General features: G+C 39.9%; 1 long non-coding RNA gene across 2 annotated transcripts in view; it reads right to left on the reverse strand.

Annotated features, from left to right (window-relative positions):
* Positions 1-26,796, reverse strand: part of LOC101938670 (uncharacterized) — a 280,742-nt gene that overhangs the window by 5,612 nt on the left and 248,334 nt on the right. Inside the window, exons 2-3 of one of the 2 annotated variants that reach the window (XR_010590366.1) lie at positions 4,969-5,050; positions 1,061-1,105 (exon numbers count right to left, since the gene is read on the reverse strand). This is a non-coding gene — a long non-coding RNA (uncharacterized LOC101938670). Of the gene's footprint in view, positions 1-1,060; positions 1,106-4,968; positions 5,051-26,796 lie in introns of those variants that run through there. The other variant, XR_010590365.1, reaches the window with a different exon arrangement.

Genomic DNA, 26,796 nt, shown 5'->3' on the forward strand with positions numbered 1-26,796 from the left:
CAGAAGACAAATAAAATTTGGATTTAGATTCAGTGATGATGAAATCCCACAAAAAGTTTATATCAGGGTATTTTTTTTTTTCCATTTTGAGTCTTGTTCGCAGCAGAGCTTGAAAATTGGACTCTCCATAGCTTTTTAAAATGCAACCTGAATTAGAGCCAAGGCATTGGTTCAGATCTGGGATTTGAATCTAGTATTTGGCAAAAGAGGTTATATTTTAATTTCGGCACTGAAATGATGTATAGTTCATGGTGTTGCATGATTCTGACACACAAACAGGTGAAACTTGATCAGTTTGCACCCCAAACCCTAAATGATTTTCAACGTCTGAACTTACATAGATCATGTGTGGGTAAAATGTCAGCATGAACCTGTGCGAAGTGAAACTACTGAATTTGGCTGAGTTTCAAACACAGGTTTAGTAGGAGAATTGATTGTCTGTAGAAATCATGGCAGTTCCTTTCTAAAAATGAAGACATAGTAGGCAGAAAATCTGGCATTATTCTTCCCTTCACTCATAGTTGTGAAAGGAAGTATATCTACTGTTAGGAAGGCCTGAACTTGCTATCTTGAGTGTTTTACTTAAAATGAAAAAAAAAGTTGCCATGAAAAATTTGGCTCTTTCTCCATCACTGACATATATACCATCAATTAACAAAACTTGATGGGAGCAGTTTTAAAGAAGTTTTATAACTGACTTTCTGCAACAGGACATAAAACATAGGCTGTAGCTATCACTTGTACCATATAATTAGTTGATAAATTCCAGGCTCAGGGATATGCAGGACTATAAACAAGTCTCATACCGCATTATTTTTTTCTATATAGGCTACAAAGATAGTTTATACATCCTGACTTAGAATTAATGTTATTGAATAAAGCACTGCTTCCTGCTGCACTCACGGTCATAATTCATCTGCGGGGTTATGCAGATTTCCTATTTGTTGAGATTGATGTTTAAGCAACTGACAAATGGCACCACAAATCCTTAATCGAATTATAGCCTTATTACTCAGGCTGGCTCTGTACATTGTGATAGATAATATTTAGAAAGTAATTACCATATTAAAGTAAAAATCAAAGCACCAAAGTAATAGCTCCAATTCTGAATGTATAAGCAAGGAAAGAAAGAGAAAATATAATTATAAAACGGTGAGTATGATAAACTGTGGAAGATTTCAAGGAAGACGAATAAGGAGAAAAAATGCTCTAAGGCTAGGTATGATAGTGGATTCAGCCACATTTTCAATTATTGTACATTATATCTAGCATCCATTATAAAGAGAGAAGTATAAGAAAACGTGCCAGGAGTACATATTAAACAGAATACTTTGGGGAAATTCTACAGACTACATTGGGGAAATCCTTTTCACACAACATGTTCCCTTATTTTGTATGTTATTTACATTTCCTTTGCAGTAAGAACATCCATATTTTTAAATATAAATTAATTCTTCTAGATATTAGTAAAAATGAATATCAGTTGTTGGATGCTCTTGAACATTACGAACACATACAATGAGTGTATAACTGTATGTTTCCAGGAAAAGTGGAAAATCTTTGTCTTTCAAAATAATATCTTAAAATACATAATATATAGAAGTTAAACTTGAATCCAGCTCATTCTGTCCTACAGCACACAAATCATATTTTATATGATATCTGTCATTTTAACAGACAGAAGGTGAAATCCTTCCCCATTCAAGTAAATGGCAAAACTCCTATTGGCTTCAATGGGGCCAGGATTTCATCCATTACATTGTAATGGTCCTCACTTGGGGTCTGGTTGGGGAGCATGGACTAGTGGTCATGGCCGCAACCCCCGACTGCCAAGGGGATTGGGGGGAGGGAACCCAGGCCCTCCCACTCCACTGGGCTCTGACCCAGGCCTTTTGGGCTACCAGTATTCTGGCAACCAAGCCTGCTTAACGCTGTCCTCCCTGTGCCTCTTCCTCTCATTCCCCTCCTGGGTCAGCTTAGTCCAAGGTTTTCGCCTGTTGGGGAAGTCCAAACCAAAATAAGAGGTGGTTTCCAATGTCCAAGGTCCACAGTTGCGGGAGAGGGGAATACTTCCCTCTCTGATTGTCTCTGGGGTAGGTTTTCCCTTCTCCCAGGGACACCCCCTTTGGGCAGCTGTGTCAGAGCCTTTAGGTTTCCCTCTTCTCAGCTCTGCACTACACTCCCTCTTCTCACCTCCAGCTCTGCCACCCAAATGACCTAATTCCCAGTCTTTTAATTCCTCCAGCAGATGGACCATTTGCTGCAGGTGGAGTGCGGTGGGGCTGGCTGAGCCCAAAATAATTCCTTAACCCCTTGTTGCCCAGTGTGGGGGCTTTACACCCCATCACATGTGTGTTATGGTGTAATATAGTAACAGGTGTTACTAACAGAACCGCTTCACCTGCATTCTGCTCACCAATCTAGTGGTCCATTCTAACTTCCAAGAGGATTCCAACAGCCACTACTGGGGGAAAAAAAGTATAAAAATATTTTCTCCTATATGCTGGACATTGATGAATGATTTTTAAGATCTGATATCATGTGAACCATTAGGGCTAGAATTGGTAGCTTTAAACCATTGGACATGGAGATTCCTACATCTTTCCCTGTTTTCCTTAACTCTGCCCTTTAGTGACACCTGAAACAATTTTTTTGACTTTTCATTTTGGCAAGGGGAAAAAAATCCAACAATAATAAAAATTCTGTTTCGGGTTGAATTTCGGTCCTGATTCTCCCCCTCCTCACCCCCCCATTTTTTTCTAGTTTGGCCATCAAAACAAACAAACAAACAAACAAACAAACAAAAAATTTGCTTAACTCTACAACCTAATTTTTAAAGACATTCAGTATTTTATCCCTCTCCCTCATGGTTTTGCTGCAGGGCAGAGTTTAAAAAAAATGGGTGCCTTAATTGTTACATTTCCATACCTTAACATTTTGGGATTTCTTTTAAATTTGACGTAACCTCTGAATTTTCTGAGCTTATAATGTTGGCTTAGGGACAATTCAACATCTCTGTAATGTATTTTACCCATAATTCTGGGGTTGAAATGGGGTAGTTTTAAATCGTTGGACTCAAAGTAATTTTGTTTTAAAAATATTTAGAGAAACAAAAAATGGAAGGCAGCTCTTGCTAATTGTTTCTCTTACTGTCAGCTCAAGGGCATCGCTTCCACTATTTAGTTACAGGGGTTTTATTTTTTTTATAAGCCCTAGGGGACACCATGATCAAGACCAAGCAAAATAATCACTATTATTAATCATGTGTATTTTATTATTAAAGAGAAAAAAAGAAATCATTAAACTACACAAATGATAAGTTCGTTATACTTATTCTGTAATTTTTTTTCTGTATGGCTCTCTGTGGAGAGCTCTTAACAGAGTATACATCCCTGGGATTTTAGGGCAGGCAGACCTGTTGGTTATTAATAAATAACAGGACAGTTTATAGTTGGCAAAGTAAGCAATTTTAACTACATTCTATGAAACCAAAGAAAATATTAAGATCAGTTACTTAGAAAAAGACATTTAAGGAACTGTCTTGATACAGGCCAACCCTTAACCAATATTAAGAATCTTAAATCTAATTAAATCCCACAATTTCTTTGCTTACCAATGTTTAGTCCCTATTTCCTCTCCAGGAATATGTGGTCTAACCACTTGGTGACTAACCGGAGGAACTGTTAGTATTTCAAATTTTACAATAGTATTTTAATATCCCAATAAAATCATTATATGAATTTAAATCCATTGGTAGTGTCTTAGTTAACTTTCTCTTGCCAATCTATGTTGACATTTTTGGAAGGTTTTATTGGGGTGGTTTCTTTTGGATCCCCCCCCCACCCGTTTTTCTTATCCATGAATGACAGCTTGTTTGTAGATGACAGGATGAGCTGTGAGTTCTTGCTGTCTAAGCAGAGTAGCAGAGGGTAACTTACTTCAGAGTCTTTTATACCCTTGTTCTATTTCCTTGAAATTATAGGAAAACACATCTCTATCCTACTTGTTTAGATTCAAGTTGGTTGCTGTCACTTTTTCACTGGATCTATGCCTTCATGATTGACTTAGGTGACACTTTCAACTCCTGAATTTGCAGTCTGTTTAACAAATATGCAACATTTCTTCCTTTGTTCTGTTTGTGGCAGGAAAAATCCAGATAACTTTTAAAGTTAGTTTTTAACTTTCTTTTTATTTAGCCCATTTTTTTAGATTTTTTTTTTTAACTTTTATTAGAATTTGACAGGAAATAAAATCCTGCTTTAAAAAGTCCAAACTCACCTGGCCTTTTATATAAGAGTTTTTAATTCTCATAGACACTTGGACTTTAAGGTCAGAAGGGACCATCATGATCATCTCTAGTATGACCTCTCAAAACAGTCTTTTAAAATTAAATAACTCTTAAAAAGCCAAAGATCTCAACGCTACATGACAATTTTTGAAATGATGATTTTCTTGTTTTCCTCCACTCAGGGTTTTCTTTTGCACTGCCAGTGATTAATTATTTAATTCCCCTTTAATATAAATATTTTGTACTTAAATGTTTTCCTAGATTAGTAATTAGTCTAGCATCAAATAACCTATGCTATGTTTGTACATAAAAATCTTACTATTCATATAAAAATATCAGGAAGTTGTTATATGAAGGCTTCCATTTAGATGCAAAATATTTATAAATATTCCTATTAAAGGTTATGCCATTTTAAAGCATTTGAGAAACAACAAATATTTTCACCTTTAAGTGGCAACATGATTTGGAAGCAAACAGTAAAAATTTCCTACTATAAATGTTCAAGTTTACAGAATGAAGACTTTAGTGTGTTTAAAAAGAAATCCTTTTAATAAGGATATTTCTAGAATTTTTTGTGTGGATTTAAAATTAGGGTGTTTTTTTTTTTTTAAAGGAAAGGGAGAGGGTGGTTTGGTATTTGCTCATTTTCCCTCTAGATTTATTTCTCTGACAACACAAACCTGCATTTCTTTCACAATCAGGTTTCTTCCTAAGTGTTTTCATGGTTTAGCTGCTTGATGTTTGTTTTCTTGTCCTCTGGAGCTAGAAACAGAAACATTGTAGAACTTTTGATTAGCTTTAACATAATTAGCTAAACAGGCATATTGTTATATTTTCAAAGATCCTGGCTATAACATTCTTGTAGTTATATCTTAGTATTCAGTAGAGGTGCAAATAAGTTTGTAATTTCTTAAAAATAAATGATAATTATTTATTAATAGAATTTTTGAATCAATATTAAGGTATTAGCCCCCACATATACATGCATCGGTCTTCACAGCTGAGGATGTGAGGGAGATTCCCAAACCTGAGCCATTCTTTTTAGGTGACAAATCTGAGGAATTGTCCCAGATTGAGGTGTCATTGGAGGAGGTTTTGGAACAAATTGATAAACTAAACAGTAATAAGTCACCAGGACCAGATGGTATTCACCCAAGAGTTCTGAAGGACCTCAAATGTGAAATTGCAGGACTACTAACTGTAGTCTGTAAACTATCATTTAAATCAGCTTCTGTACCAAATGACTGGAGGATAGCTAATGTGATACCCATTTTTAAAAAGGGCTCCAGATATCTTCCTGGCAATTACAGGCTGGTAAGCCTGACTTCAGTACAGGGCAAACTGGTTGAAACTATAGTAAAGAACACAATTGTCAGACATATAGATGAACATAATTTGTTGGGGAAGAGTTAACATGGTTTTTGTAAAGGGAAATCATGTCTTAACAATCTACTAGAATTCTTTAAGGGGGTCAACAAGCATGTGGACAATAGGGATCCAGTGGATATAATGTACTTAGATTTTCAGAAAGCCTTTGACAAGGTCCCTCACCAAAGGCTCTTAAGCATAGTAAGCTACCATGGGATAAGAGGGAAGGTCCTCTTATGGATTGGTAACTGGTTAAAAGATAGAAAAGAGAGGGTAGGAATAAATAGTCAGTTTTCAGAATGGAGAGAGATAAATAGTGGTGTCCCCACAAGGGTCTGTACTGGGATCAGTCCTATTCAACATATTCATAAATGATCTGGAAAAAGGAATAAATAGTGAGGTGGCAAAATTAGCAGATGGTACAAAACTACTCAAGAGAGTTAAGTCCCAAGCAGACTGCGAAGAACTACAAAAGGCTGTCTCAAAACTGGGTGACTGGGCAACAAAATGGCAGATGAAATTCAATGTTGATAAATGCAAAGTTATGCACATTGGAAAACATAATCCCAACTATACATATAAAACGATGGGGTCTAAATGAGCTGTTAAGCACCCAAGAAAGAGATCTTGGAGTTACTGTGGATAGTTTCTGAAAACATCCACTTAATGTGCATTAGTAGTCAAAAAAGAGAACAGAATGTTGGGAATCATTAAGAAAGGGATAGATAATAAGACAGAAAATATCATATTGCCTCTATATAAATCCATGGTATGCCCCCATCTTGAATCTGTGTGCAGATGTGTTCGCCCCATCTCAAAAAAAGATATATTGGAATTAGAAAAGCTTCAGAAAAGGGCAACCTAAATGATTAGGGATATGGAATGGCTTCTGTATGAGGAGAGATTAATAATACTGGGACCTTTTGACCTTGATCTGACAGCTAGACATGCTGTCAGATCAAGATGAGGTCAGAAAGACAAGCTGAGATTTTAGTTTGGATAGAAGGTGATGGTCTGGAGAAGAGAGGTAGATCTATGGGTTGTCAGCATACAGATGGTAGATATAGTTGTTTTTCTGGATAAAATGATCCAGAAGCAAGGTGTAGAGGGAGAAGTGAAAGGGACCAAATGGAGCCCTATGGAATCCCCACAGAAAGTTGGAGGTGGGGGATGAAGAGGTTCTTTCAAAGGGCATATTGAAGGAGTGATTAGAGAGGCAGGAAGAGAACTAGGAGAGGACAGACTTCATTCACCATGCTTCTCTTCTTGATGCTGAATGCAGCTGGTGGGTCAAGGAGGATGAGGATGGAGTACTAGTTCTGAGATTTGGCTAGGAAGAGGTCAAGAGAGCTTTGATCTGAGCGATTTTAGTGGAGTGCAAACAGAGGTAGCTGTACTGGAGAAAGTTTAGGATGCTTTCCAAACATTCAAGAAGAATCATCCTCATTCTGAAGAACTTGCAATCAAAGGACAGACGAGTAATAATGTCTAAATGAAGGGAACTGGAAAAATGGGCAAATTATATACAATGTATATAACTTGATTAACTGTCAGTAATTTACATTACTTTTGGCATTGCTACTATGAATCCACCATAACTTTCCCCAAAACATACCATGATGACAAACCTGCAGCCTTAATTAGAAAATATTGTCAAGTACCATATGTTTCCTATTCTCTGAATGTCTCGTTGATATTCAGTGTTTGATCTTCACTTGACTGAAAGCTCACAGTACGTATTGTTTATTTCAATTTTAAAACCATCAAGTTCTACCAAGATAAATTACCAGTAAGAAAAACAAATATTATATTAAACTAGAATTTGCAGGATGTGCACTGATTTCCCCCCCCCCCCCCAGCATTTTATGCATTAAAATGCCCTGGTGGCAGATATATTTTCTTTCTTCAATATTTATTATTACTTTTCACCTGCCTTGAAATGGGAATAGAAACCACTTTGATAACTAGACTCCCATGTTGACTAAGTTCACTGTAGCTTCTGAAAGTTCCTTCATCTTGTTTGGTGAACCACTTTTATTGGACACATCTCGGCCAATCACACTACAAGCTTAATGAACCTGAGCACCAGGGGCCGAGGAGAGAAGGTGCAAGGTTGGAGCAGGAGTGGCTGGAGGTATTGTGTGTGTCTGAAAGTTGAAATGCCTCTAGAAACTCTCTGGATGAGTGTGGGGTGGAGTAACTCACAAGTAAAATGAGCTATTCTCAGTGCAGCTACCCTACCATGTGAGCGTGGGGGGGAAAGCACCGAGGCATTGAGGAAGCACCCCTCAGGAGCTGGTAGCTCTACTATCACCCTTCCCTTCTTTACTAACCAGCTCTTTTTGCTCCCTGGCACTGGAAGCCAAATTACACCTGGTCCATAAATGGAAGTGCTGGTGTGGGGGCTGAAGGCATCCCCGTGCTGTCTTTCCCTTATATCACCCTTGTGCAAAGGAGGCATCTGTATTCCCTACTCCTCCTCCAGTAATAATCCTCTAGAGGCACTGTTTTGCCTGTTTCTCCTGTTTCACAAAGCCTCTGCTGCTATTGAACTCTGGTTGATGTATAATGAGCCTGATTTTTCAACCATTGTTCACTTGCACTCCCAATGACTCCAACATTATTTTTATTTATCAGTTGTGTTTCCATAGCATTTGGAATCCCTACTCATGGACCAGATCCCCATTGTGCTGGATGTTGCCCAAACACAGAATAGAGGTTCAGCATGCAGAGGAATCCTGTGACTGGGCCAAATAGCGCTAATACATTCTGATGCACATACAGAGGCTTAAACATTTTCTAGCTTCTGCCACAGGAAGGTCCTAAAACTTAGTTGCCCATAGTAAAAACATGGGGAGAAATCCTGGCTCCATGAAGTCAATGGCTAAATTCTATTGACTTCACCTTAGATGTCTGCAGACCACTTCTTTACATTTATCCAGACCACTATAATCTTACCATCTTGTTCCACTGAGACAAATATTTACCACGCTTTAGTGATTTTTATCATTAATTTTAGCTGACTGTTCATATGCAGCCCAATAGTTCAGAGGGTATTTCAGGTTAAAATATTATTAAATTAATATCTTTTCCTGTATTATAGATAATACCTCAGATTACTAACATGGAAAGAATTATTAAAATCTAATTTATTTCTAATTTGCTGTTTGTTTTATCTTTGCATGCCTCTGAACTTAGTTTCTCTTCTATTCCTGTTCAGTTGCACTGTTAGTTTTCCATAGAATCATCAAAATGTAGGTCTGGAAGGGACCTTGAGGTCACACACCCCTCTGCCTCCCCCACCCCTCACCCCCACATTGAGGCAGGATAAGAATAAATAGACCATCCCTGATAGGTGTTTGCTAGGCCTGTTCTTTAAAAAGTTCCAAGGATGGGGATTCCGCAACCTCCCAAGTTAACCTGTTCCAGTGCTTAACTATCCTTATAGGTAGAATGATTTTCCTAATATATAACCTAAATTTCCCTTGGTGCAAACTAAGCCAATTACTTCTTGTCCTATCCACCATGGACATGGAGAACAGAACCGTTCTCTTTATGCTCTTTCCTTTTACATATTTGAAGACTATCACACCTTCCCCCACATCCTTCTCATCTCTAGACTAAGCATGCATAATTTCTTTCATCCTTTCCTCATGAGTCATGTTTTCCAAACCCCTTATCATTTTTGTTGCTGTCCTCTAGACATGAGTACAACAGAAAAACTTCAAAAACAGACTCCAACGAGAGACTGCTGAGCTGGAATTGATATGCAAACTAGATACAATCAACTCAGGATTGAATAAGGACTGGGAATGGCTGAGCCATTACAAACATTGAATCTATCTCCCCTTGTAAGTATTCTCACACTTCTTATCAAACTGTCTGTACTGGGCTATCTTGATTATCACTTCAAAAGTTTTTTTCTCTTATTTAATTTAGGGTTACCATATCTAGCAAATAAAAAAAGAGGACCCTCCACGGGCCTTGGCCCCGCCCATTTCCCCACCCCCAGCCCTGCCCCGACTCCGCCCCTTCCCCGCCCTAACTCCGCCCCTCCTCCCTCCCACTCCCAGCCACGCCGAAAGGGCTGCCCGAGCGCTACCGGCTTCACGGTTTGCCAGGCAGCCCCCAGACCCTGCGCCCCCGGCCGGCGCTTCCCCAGCGGAGCTAGAGCCCAGGAGGGGAAGCGCCCAGTCGGGGGCGCAGGGTCTGGAGGCTGCCCGGCAAACCGTGAAGCCGGTAGCGCTTGGGCTTCGGGCAGCCCCCTTGCCTCCGGACCCTGCGCCCCCAGCCGGGCACTTCCCCTCCTGGGCTCCGGCGGCGCAGGGTCCCGAGGCATGGGGGCTGCCCGAAGCCGGTAGCGCTCGGGCAGCCTGGCTCTTAAACAGAGCCGAAGAGTCAGGGGAGGAGCAGAGCCGCCATTTTCCCGGACATGTTCAGCTTTTTGGCAATTCCCCCCGGACGGGGGTTTGAGTGCCGAAAAGCCGGACATGTCTGGGAAAAAGAGGATGTATGGTAACCCTACTTAATTGGCCTCTCAGAGTTGGTAAGACAACTCCCACCTGTTCATGCTCTCTGAATGTGTGTATATATATCTCCTCAATATATGTTCCACTCTATATGCATCCGAAGAAGTGGGCTGTAGTCCACGAAAGCTTATGCTCTAATAAATTTGTTAGTCTCTAAGGTGCCACAAGTACTCCTGTTCTTTTTGTGGATACAGTCTAACACGGCTGCTATTCTAAAACCATCCATAATGTTTTCGTCAATGCCTGGGTATTTCTTTCCAATGTACTGTACAGGAAGCATCTTCCATAACCCGTGGACATAATGCCAGTGTGAAAGGAAGTGAATTAATAAAGGAAATGACCTTTATTACAAATGTAAGTGCAGCCCTGCTATACACATCTAGTAAAAACTAACTTCTGGCTTGATGCTGTCTAATTAAATCAGCCCAATAGATGTATCTATTTGAGGTTAACTTTCACCACTGCATGATCAAAATGCTATGTATTATAGTTCTGTTATTTAATGAGTCTCTGAGTAAAACCAAAATATCGAAATTAACTATAGTTACATGCTCATTAGGTAGCTTTTTAAAAAGCAGAATCAAAAAGAGGCTAAATATAAAACAAATCTTACTCTGTAACAAATAGGCCAACGAGCTCTAGGGATGCATGACTATTGGGAGGTTCAGATAAGCAGAAAAAAGACTGGATCCAAATTTTCCCTTAATTCTCAGAATCTCTTGTGTGAACAAAACTTGTCTGGAAATCTCCAGCCAACAGAAACGGCAGGGCAGCCAGGCTAGCAAACCTGCCTTGTTTGTACTCTGTACTTCTCCTGGTGCTGCACACAATGGGGAAGCCTCAGAGTGTGCAGTGGATGTGCAAGTAGGCTGATGCAGTGTATGCTCCCCCATGGGGCATGCCATCTCCATTTTTTTGATGTAGAGGGAATTTAGGGTCCTAGTTCTTGCCTCTTTGCATGCACTAGTTCTGCTAGCCCTCTGAAACCCTTGAGTATAAGGCCTCCCCATTGTGTGCAGCAGCAGGAGAAGGAGTGAGGTGGTGAGAGGTTCCTTGTGACTTCTCCCAATCTAGCACACTAGGTGCAAGCTGACCCATTCTGAGTACAAGTCTGCTCCTCCTTTGCTAGAAAGTCATTTTGAACAAGCAACTGCGTTTTTTGGGGCCCTTGAGTGATCGCTAAAGTGAGTGTCCCTGTATATTTCTTTCTTGCCTCCTACTTTCTGTAACAGACAGAGACACCCCCAAACACGTGAGTATATACTGGCTATGGATGAGGTTAAGATAACTTTGCATTTGAAAGGGGAGTCTCTCATTTGTTAACATTGTACCATAAGGAATATTCAGAACTTCACAGGCAATGTTACACCTTACATTGTATTCTCTCATAAGAGGCAGCTTTTCCTTGGCGATAGGGCCCAAAAATTGTTCAGGAGTGTTTGAAAATGTGTGGCATTACTTTCACAACATATTCTACTCATGATGATGGTCACAGTTGCCCTCTTAAAAGCAGAGGCCTCCAACATTCTTTGATGCTGGTAACAAAGCACACCCTTGGGATATGCTGAAATGGTGTTGTGATGCTACTCCCCATATTCTTCATAGAAATATTGTTATAAGATGATTATAGGATGTATTTTATGCAAGATGGGGCATGTGAGGTATCATTGGAAAAGTTATGATATACTGACTATGATTATCCTATTTGTATGTATGTATCATTTCTGTATCATGCATGTATCTGAAGTTAGGAAGATTGACTATGTAACAATTACAACTGTGTTTACACTGGGGGAACACCCACCAGACAAAATGCAATCAGCCTGGATGGGCCATTAGGGGAAACAACAGGACTTTGAAGATGCTAATCTCCCACCTTCCTGAGAAGCTTCCTGGGATGCTGCTTTGACACTGCAGGGTAATGTGATCATGCCATCTGGTACTGGACCCTATCTTGGCCTGCTAGTATTTTACCACAAATAAGGGGTGGGGATCAAACTGGGAAATAAAGGATTCCTGCCATATGTAAATCCTACATAAGGCAGGGTAGTGAGTTAATCAAGGTTGGTTCTTCACTGAAACCCTGCCAAAGATGACTGCTAAAAACCCCTAAGACTGATCTGGTGGAGAAGGGACTGGACCCAGGCTAGAAGGTGTCTGACCTGTGAAAGGAATACCTGGAGTTCTAAGCTGCACATAAGAGGAGTTTGTCTTCAAAAAAATTAGCAACCTGCTTAAAACAACATTTAGGGTGAGAAATTACTACTTGTAGCCAGTGTATTTAGTATATTAAGCTTAGTTTGCATGTTTTCTTTATTTGCTTAGTAATCTCCTTTGATCTGTTTGCTATACCTTATAATCACTTAAAATCTATCTTTTATAGTTAATAAACTTGTTTTTGTTTATTCTAAAACCCAGTTTGTGTAATTAATAACTGGGGGGGGGGGGACTGTGCATATCTTCCTCCACATTGAGGGAGGGAGCAAATTTAAGGAGTTTAGGCTGTATAGATTTCTGTGCAGCACAAGACAATACAATTTTGGGTTTACAAGGGGTGTGCACTTGAGTGCGGAGCAATTCCCAAACTGAGTCTTCCCACACAGAGCTGATCTCAGTGTCTGTGTCTTTCTGCAGCTGGGTGTGGCTCCACCTGCATGTGTACTGGAGGCGGCTTGAGGGCCTGGGTCATCAGGGCAATGTAAAGGAACCCAGACTGGTGGAACCGGCGGGCTTAGTAGTACCCCGGGGGGCAACCCATCAGTGGTGTATTCTAGAATGGACTGTTATAAGATAAAGTTGATCAATTTCCAGGAAACCTGAAAACAAACTACTGTTTTTGGAAAGAAATAGTTAATTTGAAATGCTTCTTTGTAGCAGTGGAATCTGGAAGGGGGCATCTGCAAAAGCAAACCATGAAACAACATTGAATGTGATCTTGTGTTTCTTGACTACTCTGTGATACTGGAAAAAGGGAATACATCACTGGAATATAGAGTGATCATCTCAGCAGTGGCCACACACAAATCTAGTAACAATGTACACTGAGCTGGGGAAAATGTACTGTATAGTTGCTTTTGCAGATAAACCTGTTTGTGCCTAAATCATTGGAGATAATATTAGACCATTCATCAGTGTGTTTAAAAAAAAAAGTCCCTGCACCACTGTCAGGCTCAATGAACAATAGTGAGCTGTTGAGTAAATTTCTGGATGCAAAGTGGTTATTAAATGATTTTTCAACTGATTTCAGTTAAATTGGTGCAAACTCCTGTGTGGACACTCTTATTTCAGTGTGAGTGGTTTGTTTTAAACAGATTCCCAATCAATTTAAATTAAATCAAAATGAGCTACGCCTAATGATAAGCAGAATAAGCATGTCCATGCAGGTATTTACGCAAATTTATATAAATCAGTTTAAAATCACAAAGGGTAGACCAGGCTCATTAATGCGAGGCTTCCCCTTTTCAGTCACTTTCTCCACCTCCCTGAGATAAGGAAGCACTTGTATACTATGGACCCAATCCCACATAAACACTTAGGCACATGAGAAACTTTTGTCATGTGCATAAGTGTTGGCCTATATGTTCTGAGCTCAGGGCTTGTATCCCATATGTTTTCTGAGATGCACATCAAATACTAGGAGGAAAAACACCAAAGCAGCATAATTTAAATGAAAGATTCATAAATTGCAAGGCGTGAATATAGACTTTAAGGCCAGAATTCGTCTCTATAGGTTTATACCACACTCATCACTGTGCTATCTCAATGCCTTCTAGTACTGCATTAAGCATTGTTCTCTCATCCTCTCCCCAGGGAAAGTATGCCAAGTGGGGTGCTTTGTTTTGGATTTGTTTATCTATTTAATCTATACATGTTGCTAGAGCAAAGAAATCTGCCTTGCACTCAGCAGAATGGTGATGATGTTTGTGATGGCCCTTAATTCCTGTGGGAGTTCATTCCACAGTCTTGGGCTTGCCCCAGGGAAGATCTACTGTACTGTACACATTTGGCTGGGAAAAAATCCATGACATATGGGCTTTAAGTGCTGGATGAACTTATGCTGTGCTATTAGGCAAATGAATTTTTAAGATTAGGGCTAATATATCTAATGAATTGCTGTTCATTTAAATTTACATTGAACAGCTTCTCTGGATAACAAGTGAATGACAGGTATATGTTTTATGAAGTGCAGTTAACTGTTTTCCATTTTGTCAGGAAATAAATAACACTTGCTAAGTCCCGTTTTCAACTGAAAAAACAATATTCCCCCCGACTCCTGCCCAATCTTTAAAATCAGTTGTCCCCTCTATCCTGTAGCAGTCCTGTTCGTATCAGGTTTTTCAACCCAGTAGTAACTGGGAGGACCACATAATTACTTCCAAGGTATGAAGACATTTTGCTATGACTACAAATGTAGTGAAATCAAAACAGTCTTAAATATATATAGTTGGCTGCATGGAAAGGTTTTTTTCCTAAGGATATGTAGCACTACCAGAAAAGTCTGATATTTTCATAATGATTTAGGATTGGTAGCAGAAATAACAAAATGGTGGAAATACCTATAATTCATTAGTAAAAAACAAACACATAATCAGGAGCTTTAACAATGTGTAGATCCCATATGTAAATTTGATGAAATATAAATTATTTAACACACAAGCTTTTCCTAGTTAAATTGTATTGTACATTTACTTCGTTGCTTTAAAGTAGAGCTGTGTCTTCCAGGCTTATGAAACATATATAAACTATCTTAGAGTTTTGGGTGTTAATTTTTTTTCATCGAAAGGCTAATGTTAGGCAAAGCTGGTTGAGTACTAAAAACATTGCGATTCAGTCATTATGATGAATATTGCATATAATTTGTTTTTAACTATCCAGACCACTTCTGTATATCTACAAAACTGTTCACAAATCCAAAAAGTTTCATGAATTCTAGCATGAATACAATCTGAACACTGGTAAAGTACTAGTACTGACCAAAATTCATGTCAGACCTCCCAAAAATTATGAGATTGGGTTTAAAATAATGAAAATTAAAATAAATTCTAGACCATATTTTTAATTTTTTTTATTTTTACATTGAGGAGGAAGCTGACAATCCTAAATTAGTGTGTCATTATCTCAGGTTCAAAATTCAACATTAAATTCATACAATGCAGATCTCCTTGTTTGCTACTTGGCGGGGACTCCACTTAACTTTTCCTATCCCCTGAGGTACAAGGCCCTGCCATTCTATCCCGCTGTAAACTAGATGGGACAGGCAACTGTCCCACTCTCATTCTCTGTTAATATTTTCCTCTTTCCCTCTCTCCCATTTGTCTCCTCCGATCCATCACATTCTTCCTCTCTGCCAACCCATATTTCCCTGCATATCTCAGTCTCCTTCTCCACACATTTTGTCAGCACCCCATCAGTTTGACTCCTGTTCCTTGCATTTCCTCCCTCAGCCCTCTTCCCCCACATCCTCCCTCAGCCCTCTTCCCCCACATCCCTCAAGCTGCCTCCTGCTTCCTACTGACCCACATAGTTTCCATTCTTATTTCCTAACACATACATCCTCCTGGTAGTTCCACAGCTTCATTCCCTGTCCCTCCTCATTCTCGTGCTTGGCCCTCACATGATCACTAAGGGACCATCACCTTCCCTGAGAACAGCTTGGCTTCAGCCCCCTTTGGAAACTCTGGGAGCTAGCGACCTGCTTTGCTGGGAGCAGCCTCATGGTCAGCTGCAAAGGTTAAAAGGGACATGGCAGCCTTTTGGCTAAGCGCAGCCTGTAACTCCAGTTCTGTTGACAGCAATAAGTGGTGGCAGATATCTTGGGTAAAATTGGCAGACTTGGCACTACTGATAATACATTATATGTTATTCAACATTCATTATGCCCCTCTTTAAAAAGTTTAGTTATTCCTGCATCAATCAAAAGAGGGCTAAATTCTTAAGTATTAATTCATAACAAATAGAGCTCTCTGCTTTAGCATTCGGGATAGGCAAACCTCAGACAGTTACGATTTATTTGCAAAAAAGCATCCAAAGCTGATCAAACACTATTTAATATGTAAAACCAGTATGGAAAACTCACAAGCGCAAACCTGCTTGTGAGATTTCCACCATTCTGTTTCTGGCCACAGTGGGAAATTCATATTACTTCATGGTATGTCGGTACTTCGTCTTCTAATTCCGTTGCATGCCAGAAACTGCATTGTCCAAATAAACCTTATAAAAAGGGTTGGTTCAAGTTTGGTTTTAAAAGTGAAGCAAGGATCAGAGGAAGAGCGCTTTTGTTGTCCACCACCTTAGTTTCTCAATTTTGGGGACATGTTTTAGGTACAACCACAACAGTCAGCTGTCCTGGGCCTGCATGAGTTACAGGCTGTTAAGTTTTGTAGGCTTCAGGCAGCTGTTCCCTACCAAATTACAACCATTTACAGGGGGAAAAGAGCACGTGTCTGGGTTCAGAGGATTTATCTGAGTCTCAGTTTTCAAAGTGCCTTTGTACTCAAGTGAAGTCTGAAATGCCCTGGTCTACATAAAAATAAACTTCTCTGCCGGGACAGTGGAGAGAAGGCCACACTCGTGAAGCTAAGATGTAAATAATCATTTCATGTTATGGAGTTTTTTATTACATTTTCTGGTGGTGGTGGGGGGGGGGGGGATGCAACCCCTCTGCAGTGGAATAAGATAGGAGTTTAGCTTCTGATAGCCATATGACCACGTTGATCCTTGTTGTCTCCATGTTGCATGGAGCCATGTTGGCCTAACAGCTACAGCTAGGCCAAAGGTGGCATGTCTGCCTGCAGAAGCTGTGCTTCCACAATATTCCTTGCATCTGGCTGCCCCCTGACCTTCCCTCTAAAGGTAGGTTCCGCAGCAGAGGGAAGCAGCGCAAATTTAAAGTTTCTACTGGGTTCTCTTTCAAGCTTTTAATCATCATTACTTTCAGAGTAAGAGACCCACCTGTCTGTGCCCTCCCACCCTGTCCAGGGCCTGGGCAGAGGCATAGAAAGGGAGGAGAGTGTTTAGCGAGCTTTCTTTTAGCTTCAAACTGAGCAAATTTGATCTGGAAATCACTGAGACACAACCAACATGGGATCCCACAATGCTGGATCGCTAAAGTTACTTTTCAGAAGAATCTAATTTTAAGGCAACAACAGCGCTGAAAACATCCTATTACACTTATTTATATGATGCCCATGAATAATTTACACTACATTAACTTGTAAATGTGATGGCTTTTGGCTCATTAAACTCCAGTAGCTTGCTTTTTAATCCATTGGCTAGGTCTCATTTTTAAAAGTTAATTAGTTCATTCAACTAGAACATATTTTGCAAAATAGTGCTGCTGGTATTGGACTTTATATTGCAGCAGATAGTATTAATCTTTAAAATACAACATGGAAGGCATAATGGAGATATTTAATCATATGTCTGTCACAATGCTATTTTTAAAAAAATAATTGTATGACCCCCTTTAACAAGGTTTCTAAAAACTTTTCATGAATTATATTTATATTATAGTTTTGATGATTTTGTGGTCAGAGAGTATTATGTGTATGTGATATACATCTTATTTGTTTGTATAAATAGTACAAAGTTAGTTTGTACATGAGCAGGTTATTTTCAAAGGGGGCAATCTGAGTGTGTAAGCTCCTTGGGCATTCTGGCCAAAATTTTCTAAAATGGGGGCCTAACATAAGATTTGTAAATGTAGCACTTGAATAGGTTGGAATAAGGGCTGGGAGCAGTGTGCATATGATAGCAGTGGATGTGGGACAGAGCGCTGATTTGAGGTTCTGCCATTGGCTACATATAGAGCTGGCTTTAAGTGAATAGCCTCCAAAAGAAAATAAATGAGTAGCTGTGGGACATAAAATGTCCAACTGGTTGAAAGTAATCATCTATGTATGTCCGAACTTTAAAAAAACAAACAACCCTCCCACCCCAATAATACTGTGTTTAATGTATCCAAGTCTTACTTATTCAACTATATTTTGTCAACTTTTTGCCCTTTCCAGATTTAAACTTTGTAAACTTAGTGCATAATCTCTATCCCTATTACCAGCTTTTAAAGAGATCATGGTAAATAGGTATTATTCTGCAGTCACAATACTATTACTTTCAAATACATCATCTTGGATTTCCGGCTCAAAAGAATAAAGGAGGAATTTAAGTAATTCGCAGCAAAGCTACATCTGCTTCTTTGCTGATGAATGGTTCTCTTTAGGAAAGGCACTTCTCTTATTAATATAACAGCTGGCTTTCATCTTAAATAAATGCAATAACTGAAAAGGATCAAAAATAGAAAAAAAATGTGGATTTTTCCAGTAATATCTAACAGCCAAAAGACCTAATTAAAAGAAATATCTGATGAGGCATTCTGATCCAGATACCTTCACAGAAGAGAGAGTTGGGAGGCTAGAAGTCTTTAGCAGGTCACACAAAGATGGAGAATGAACTGGCTAATGAGGAAACGAAAACAGCATGGATTTATGACTGGTCATGGTCAAAACTGCCATTATCAATCTGTCCTTCAGGGTTTCTTTACTATATTAACCCCAGTAAGGAAACTCTATTAATTTTTTGTAAACCTTGCTCTATAGCATACTGTAAAATTTTATCTTTTCCCTTTCTGCTTAGTGATATGATACGTTTTACTCCTATAGGGCCAAATCCAGAGAGCCTTCTTTTTTTTTTTTTTAACTCACTGACTTCCATGGGATTTTGTCTTAGTGAGGACTGATTACCTTTTCTTTTCTATTTTCTTTTAAAGGATCTTATTATTTGGCCCTATTGGGGCAAATGGTGTTAGCCTATTATAAAGTTTAAAAAAACAGAAGGATAAAATTTTAAGTGTTGTTTGTTTTTAATTGAACTCTTTGTTGTGGCAAGTCTCCCTGGATTTCACTACAACCTATAGCTTCTTAACAAACTTTCCTCTCCCTGTTTCCCATTGGAGAGAGCTCAAGAAAAGGTATAGCTAGGGGACTAATCCTGCAATCTGTTGACTTCAATGATTGGGAAAACTGAGGCACAGAATGATAAAGTAACTTGTTCAAGATTATACAGTGGTAAAGCTGGAAACATAACGCAGATCGCCCTGTGACTGGTCCCTGTACTTCCACTATGCTCCCTCCCGTTATGATAAGATAAAAATGGCATCCCTAATTAGAGGGGTGTGTATATATATATAGAGAGAGAGAGAAAGAGAGAAATAAAAGGTCTAAACACTTAGATCCCGCGCACCATCTTTATCAGTTTACAAAAATGTGATGTAATCAAGGTCACACTGCTACTGCTTTATTGTACAGTCCATTTAAAAAACTTAGCATTCCACATTTGCATTATCTTTAGGCCACTGAACGAAATGTACTCTGCTGATGCAAGTGATGTGGGATACTTTAATTCCATATTATTTCTACAGGGTAGCAACATCATCTTCACAAGCATCTTTGTACAGTTCTGTTGAAAACCAGGACCAGTGTTTCAGGAAGAAGTTAGCCATTTGTCCTTTAGTGACACTGAGAACTGTTTCCAATGGCTGATAGCTTTAATCTAATTCAAGAAGCTACAGTATGAATTAGAAAAGTTTAATCTTCCCTAACTTGCATCTGCCTGTCCTATGACTGGGATAGTGATGAGTGCTAAATTCTGGATATTATGGGCCTCCGCAGAACCAGGCCAAAGCTTTGTGGCAATAAAACAACTTCCTTTTTATAGCCTACTCCAGGCAGGGTGATCTTAACCCCTGGTTTGCAGATATTCCCATGACTGCAAACATAGTATTGCACCAAGACTATTGCCAAAGAGGAATTGCTGAGATGAGGAATCTTTAATATCATTGCCTAATCAATGCTAAGTTACAGTTAATATGTAATTCTGGAGAGTAGAAGATGCCATCTAAAATTAGCATGGTTCTGGTTTGTGTGAAAATATTTCATATGAAACTTAAAAATACTTTCCTTTTTGTATATTGTTACCAAAGTTCCAGTGTAATTAGGGATGGGTGAACCAATTTTAGTTAAAATAAAAAGCTCTTAATTCACACTTGGAATCAAACTGAACCCAATCCTTTTTTTGACATTCAGAAAACTTAGTTACTGCCCCATTTTGTGAGGTCCTGCTATAGGGCTCGACCCTGTTGGGGACGGAATGCCTCTTAGGAGATGCTAAGCACCCTCAAATCACATTGAAATCAACAAGAATTAAGGGTTTTCAGCTCCTTGCAGGAGAAGCTCGGCATCCAGGATTGTCAAAAAGGCCACTGAAGTCTATAGGAATTTGGCCATTTATTTCAGTGGAACAGGACATTGTATCTATTCCCTTCATCTATCTCCTACCCTGCACCCAGGATATACCCATATGAGTTTGGGCTTTTGGAGTAGGCCCAGCAGCCTGATACATCATACACTATTGTGGGGAAGGGAGCATATGCCTTTTTTTAGGGAGCCAGTTTGCACCCCTGCATGCTAACCTACCTGTCACTACATAATGTACCCTGCATGAATCTGTAGTGTAACATCTCACTGCATGGCATTGTTTTGTTGATTAGCTACGTATTCACTGTACAGAAAACAGACTTTACAGTCAATTATATCCCACAAATGCACAAGTGTTACTTTTGTCCAACATGTGGCATGACAATGTACCATTTTGGAAACTAGTAAAGGATGGAAATTAAAATAAAAAATCTATCCATCTATCTATGAACAAGAGGCATTACCTGGCCTATAAGAAAGAAAGAAAGCACTTTGCCTGCAATTCAGAAAGGAGAGGAATGTAGAGTACTTAGAAAAGAGAAGAAAAGGCATCTGGAGACAGTTTATAGATCATATTCAGGATGGTATGAATGATGTAATATATAACTATTTGACTCACTCACATCTGTGCTATCTGGTTAGAACTTTCCTTTTGACTTACTGTAGAAATGGCATTATAAACCTGGATACTCCCCCCCCCCCTTCCCTTTCATTTTATTCTTCCTTTTCTTTCTCTCTCTACCCACCCTTTTGTTTTGGGCGATTTTGAAGTTCATTGTGGGGGAGTTGGAAAGTTTGGGCAGGAATCACTAAGTTGTATTGAAATAGTCTAGAATGCACTCTGCTTTTCTCTTTAAAAATGTAGGAGCCAATTCTACCAACAAATGAGCACACACGGCTGACACTGAATTGAAGAGGAGTCAGACAGGCATTTCTGAGGTTAGAGTTGGGCCCTGGGGAGTCCCATCCATCAAGATGTTCTGAGGCTCTTGTGAGACATCACAACTCTTGTTTTAATCAAAGACCCAAATTGAAAGATCCTTGACTTCAGTGGGCATTCACCTAAGTAAGGTTTTAGCAAACAATGAGTAAAGGCATTGGGGCTGGTCAAAAGTGACTTAAGGCGAATGATCAAGGGTTATTAGCCACGAAGGTCAGGAATGCAACCCCATACTCTGGGTGTCCCTAAACCACTGACCACTAGAAGACAGGACTGGATGACACACAATAAAGTGCCCTATTTTGTCTAATACGAGTGAAGCATCTGGCATCGTCCACTATCGCAAAAAGGCTATGGGGCTAGATGGATCATTTGACCTAGTATGGCTATTCTTATGGTCTTACTTGGCTCCTTGCAGGGCAAGGCCTTTAATAAGACTACTGAAAGAAGGGCTTTGCACCAAGACACATGTATATGTGGTATGATAGTATAAGCATACAATTCCCACACTACTGAATGCCTATGGAGCTGCCAATTTAAAATATGGTAAAACAATATAGCCCATACTGACAAAATATAAACCAGCAATATCTGTCATCTGATAAGGTTATGGTTATCTCCCCCCCCCCCCCCCCCCAGTCGCTTACTCACTTCTCTGCCCAGAAGGAAAATTCTTCCCTTACTTTTCCTTACAAGCCTTTTGCAGATGTTGAAGTCCCAAAACTACATCAGTTGTGTTTTTGTAGGGGAATTTGAAATTTGGCCAGCAACAATAATGTGGCCTCTACACTTTCCCAATAGTATTCAGAGGAGAGGCCTTGGACTCCATGCTTTTTTCATGGCTCCTGTGGCCTCTAATAGCGTATGAAAATGATGTGGAGGACCTGCAGGAGCTATTCCATGCCTGCCTTAAGTCCAGGTCAGAAATTGGATTTTGCCTCCCACAACATGCATGCACGTTGCCTTGTCTTTATAACGTTGCAAAGTATTTGCTCATCTCCTATGCAAAGCATGGCCTGACTTTTATACAAATCAAATGGTGTCATTGCCTTTGGTGCCTGCACACTCAGACCTCTTAGTTATTATGGAAATAAACAACAGAGAAAGGGCCCCAAAAGTGTTAGGGCCCCAATCTAAATATAGCAGCATTGTAACTCTCATTTTAATTTCCTTTAGAAACATAAATATATATTGCCAACAAAAGATGTCAACAGATAAAGCAACATAGATCAGTGGTTCTCTAACTTTTGTACTGGTGACCCCTTTCACATAGAAAGCCTCTGAGTGTGACCCCTCCCCTTATAATTTAAAAACACTTTTAAAAATATATTTAACACCATTATAAATGCTGGAGGCGAAGTGGGTTTGGGGGTGGAGGCTGGCAGCTCATGACCCCCCACGCAATAACCTCGCGACCCCTTGAGGGGTCCCGACCCCCAGTTTGAGAACCCCTGACATAGATTGTGTGCACTTCTTTGCCCACAAGTAGAGGTATTTGGGCTTCATTATTCAGGATACATAATTATATTCCCTCAGTACCTGACTTCTGACTGGATTTCTTTTAGCAGTGAAAAATCCCACTCTCAAGTGTTCTACCGACTGTTTCATTTTTCTCTTGCATCAAATCCTTTCTATGTGTGTTCAAAAGTTTCTGTACATTTTCTCAACTACTTCCTTATCCTGCTAGCTCTTAAAGAAACTCAGTGGTGTGGCTCTGGAAGCTTCAGTGACTGTTTCTGGTAATCGTTAGCTGATGGTATGTTTTAATATACCAGACTGACTACAACCGGTGGTCATTCTGATGATTAAAAGCGTCAGTATTTGCCATCCCTATATAAGACCAAATCAGTTTGCTACAGATTCATAAACTGGCAAATGTATCCCTCCCAGTGCCTATTCATCTTCCAATTGAAGTTAATAGGAATGTTACCATTCAATTAAAAGGGAACAGGCTTGGATGCTAAACTTCAGTGGAAACAAATGCTACTTAACATGTTAGTAGGGGGAGAACATGAGATCAGCAGTCACTGTTGGAGAATAAAATACAAGTTTTGAAAGTCTGTGATATTGGAAGGAAAATTCAATTTTGGCTTTTAGAGCTGAATAGTTATTGTAATATTGTTTTGTCTCACTCCTTCCAAAATGCATACAGGAAACTACAACCTGATAATTGCCAGGCAGATGGCGAGGTGTGAAAGCAGCTCCTGATAGGCTAAGAATTCTGCATGTCCTGTTATTTTTGTTATGCCATCTTCACCACTCTGACCTGCTTCTTTGGCTCATCCATCTGTTATGTCTTCTCTTTTAGACTGCAGGCTCCTTGGGATAGGTGCTATCATTTCCTGTATGTTTGTACGGTGCCTGGCACAGTGGAATACCCAACCCAGCTGGCCTTTAGGTGCTAATCAGTATAAATGTTACTAAATAATAATAAAGTTATGTTTAAAGACTGCAGTAGGAGATATAGGGAATAGTTCCTCAGTCATTTAAATCAGTTAGTGTCATTTATTATTCAGTACTTTTCATTTGTGCACAGTAAATCTATCTGTCTAGAGGGCATGATCTTGCTCTCACTGAAATCGATGTCAAAACTCCCATGGACTTCCAGGGGGAGCAAAATCAGGGCCTGATGGTTTATGCCTCCTTTGAGTAAAGCCCCATAATCATATAATTGGCTCCCTTCTTATAATCTCTTCAAACGTCTAAAACAGTTCAACGCTGCTACCCTGTTTTCAGACAATGATTCACATTTTGGCCAAGAACTGACTTGTGGGGACCCTTCTAATAGTTCTTTACAAAAATAAAGGATCATGGATACACGGCAGGGGCTCAGTCCTGCAGGATGATGAGCAACTCGTGGATGGGCTGAATGCCCTCAGGGCCCATTGAAATGCTCAGTACTTCATCCACCAGAAGCATTGTAGATTGTACTTTCAAAGACACCTGAGGGCATTAGGCCTTCAATTCCCATTGAAATGGGTGCTTTCCTCCCTTAGGCACCACTAAATGTCTCAGCCACACTGTTTATGTCTTATTTAATGTTTATAGCACTCAAAGTTCTGATCAGGAATGGGTCGCCCCTGAGCTAGGCACTGGACAAAGGCAGCCAAAGTCCCTGTACCAAAGCGCTTACAATTGTACTTTGACCTTTGTTACTCAGTCTTGCTGGTACATATATTCGTGGCATGAATGTATGCTATGACAACTATCTTAGTCATATAAGACAGGCCTTAGGATTTTGGAGTGAACCATCAGGATGATTCCTTGGGCTCCCACACTGACAATTTGACAATCTGTGTCCATGGGCTAAATGTGCCCTAAAGTCAGTCCTGAGCAGACTTAGCAGGCCCATGCATAGCGCATGATTGTTAGGAAAAATCACTTGCAAGTCTAGCAATTGGGTTGCACTTTGGAGCTATCTTTGCAATGAAAATCTCTGGAAAACTTGGGTCCCCTTGTACATCCCTTACTTCTGTGAGTGATGGATGAAAATCAGAACTGGGCCCCTATAAGGGAACCTGAGATTAGCAGACATCCAGAAGGAGATCTCAGTGCAACCCAATCAGTATAGCCTGCGGCTCTTGCTAGCAGTTTGGAAGCTGCTTCCTTTTCTGTCTATTCTTTTCTACCTCCTCTGGCAAAGTGAAGCCAAGAACAACTGTGGCCACACAGAGGGAATTCTAGTCTGTTGCAAGGCTGCCAGGCTCTGAAGTATTTTTCCAGGAATGGCATCTGTGTCTGCGGCTGCCACTTTGGCTGGGTTCTGAGAGTTTTTGATTTGAACTACTGAGGAATCACTGTGGAACTAATGTCTTTACTGGGAGAGAGACACACACAGACAGTGGGAACTGATGAAAGGGAGAGTGTTTTATCTGGACTGATTTAGGAAAAGTGCACTGAATTCAATGGCAATTTTTCTTACACTCATCCAGCTGGCGGAGGTCAGGGTATGTGGGAGTTTCAGTTTTGTGTCGAAATGGATTGAACGGTTGTGACGTAGTGAGGGTACAATCGAGACCAGTGAGTAGCTGTGTCACCCTTGTCCTTTAACCTGGGGTGCCCTTTACCCTGTTCTGCTCTTTTTGCCTCTATTCCTGGACTGCTCACAGCCAGCTTCTAGCATGTAAGTCACTCCCAGCTATGTCTGTGAGTCACTGCAACCTGCCAGCCTGAATTACACACTCCCAGACCCAGAAATGTATGTGTTGTACTACCCAGCCCACTCTGGACAATACAAACTCATAAACAGTCCATCATTTTATTAATAGAAATGATATGCACAATCTTGTTGCCCCAACAGGAGTTTCCCAAACACTTCAATTTAAACACACTGGATTAGATGAAACAATAACACACGTTTATTAATTACAGCGAGAGAGATTTCAAGTGAACACAAGTAATGAGGCATAAAAGTCAGAAATGGTTACAAGAAAAATAAAGATAAAATGCAGCTAATGCCTAACTTAACAAACTATGTTAAATTCAAAGCAATTTTTCTCACCACATGCTCTCAACAATTTGACTAGCCAAAGTTCTTAGGCCAGGATCCCGTCTGTTTAATGGCTGCTTCCTTCGTTCCTTCTGGTGCAGTGCAGTGATGGGCAGTGTGAGAGGAGGAGGAGGGGGTGGGAAGCCTTGGGTATTATGAGAGAATTGGATTTGATATAATTTGCAGCCATCTTGTGCACTTAACCCCCATAAACTGGAAGTGAGGATACCACAGAGTCAGGAAATATGGCCTTGGCTTAGACAGACAGAATAAAAACAACTGCAGCCGTAGTGTGTTACCAACAAGGAAAATTTCATGAGAAGGTGGGGGAAATGTGAATAGCTGACCTTGAGTCTGGGTGCCTGTGTTTGTAAGTTTCTTGCTAGAAGCTGCTTTGCTGATAAGTAGAAATTATGAGTGGTGGTTTTTTTGTTTTGTTTTTGCTGTTGCTAGGGAAACCCCAGTCTATTAGAAGTTACTATGAGTACTTTGTTTTGAATTACATATAAAAGTGTTTAGTTAGTTAGTGTCTGCACTTTGGAGAATCTGGGAGAAATTTGAGAGGATTTCTATGAGCTAGGAGACTGACACCTAACTCGCCTGCAGCTAAGAGAAAGTTTGGCCATTGGAACTCTGCTACTGTCACCTCAGACTTTGGGTAACTATTTTTGGGGTGCTCTAATATTACTGCTATTTTAGATGTGTGCTTTGTACTTGTCCCTGCCAGCAGGTATATGGGATCTTGGGGAGCAATTACCACACAGGTGGGGTGCCAATTAATTTCTTTATTAAAGGAAAAAGGAAGTGGTGGGAATTTAACAATGAAATACGATGGGATGGGGTGTATAGGGTGTTTGCAATAGACAATGATGGGGGGGTTCTTCTAGTAAATGGGATAGGGGGTTTCAATAGTGGGGTACAATACAGTGGGG

The sequence above is a fragment of the Chrysemys picta genome, chromosome 9 (genome assembly GCF_011386835.1).
Source record: "Chrysemys picta bellii isolate R12L10 chromosome 9, ASM1138683v2, whole genome shotgun sequence".
NCBI lineage: Eukaryota > Metazoa > Chordata > Testudines > Emydidae > Chrysemys > Chrysemys picta.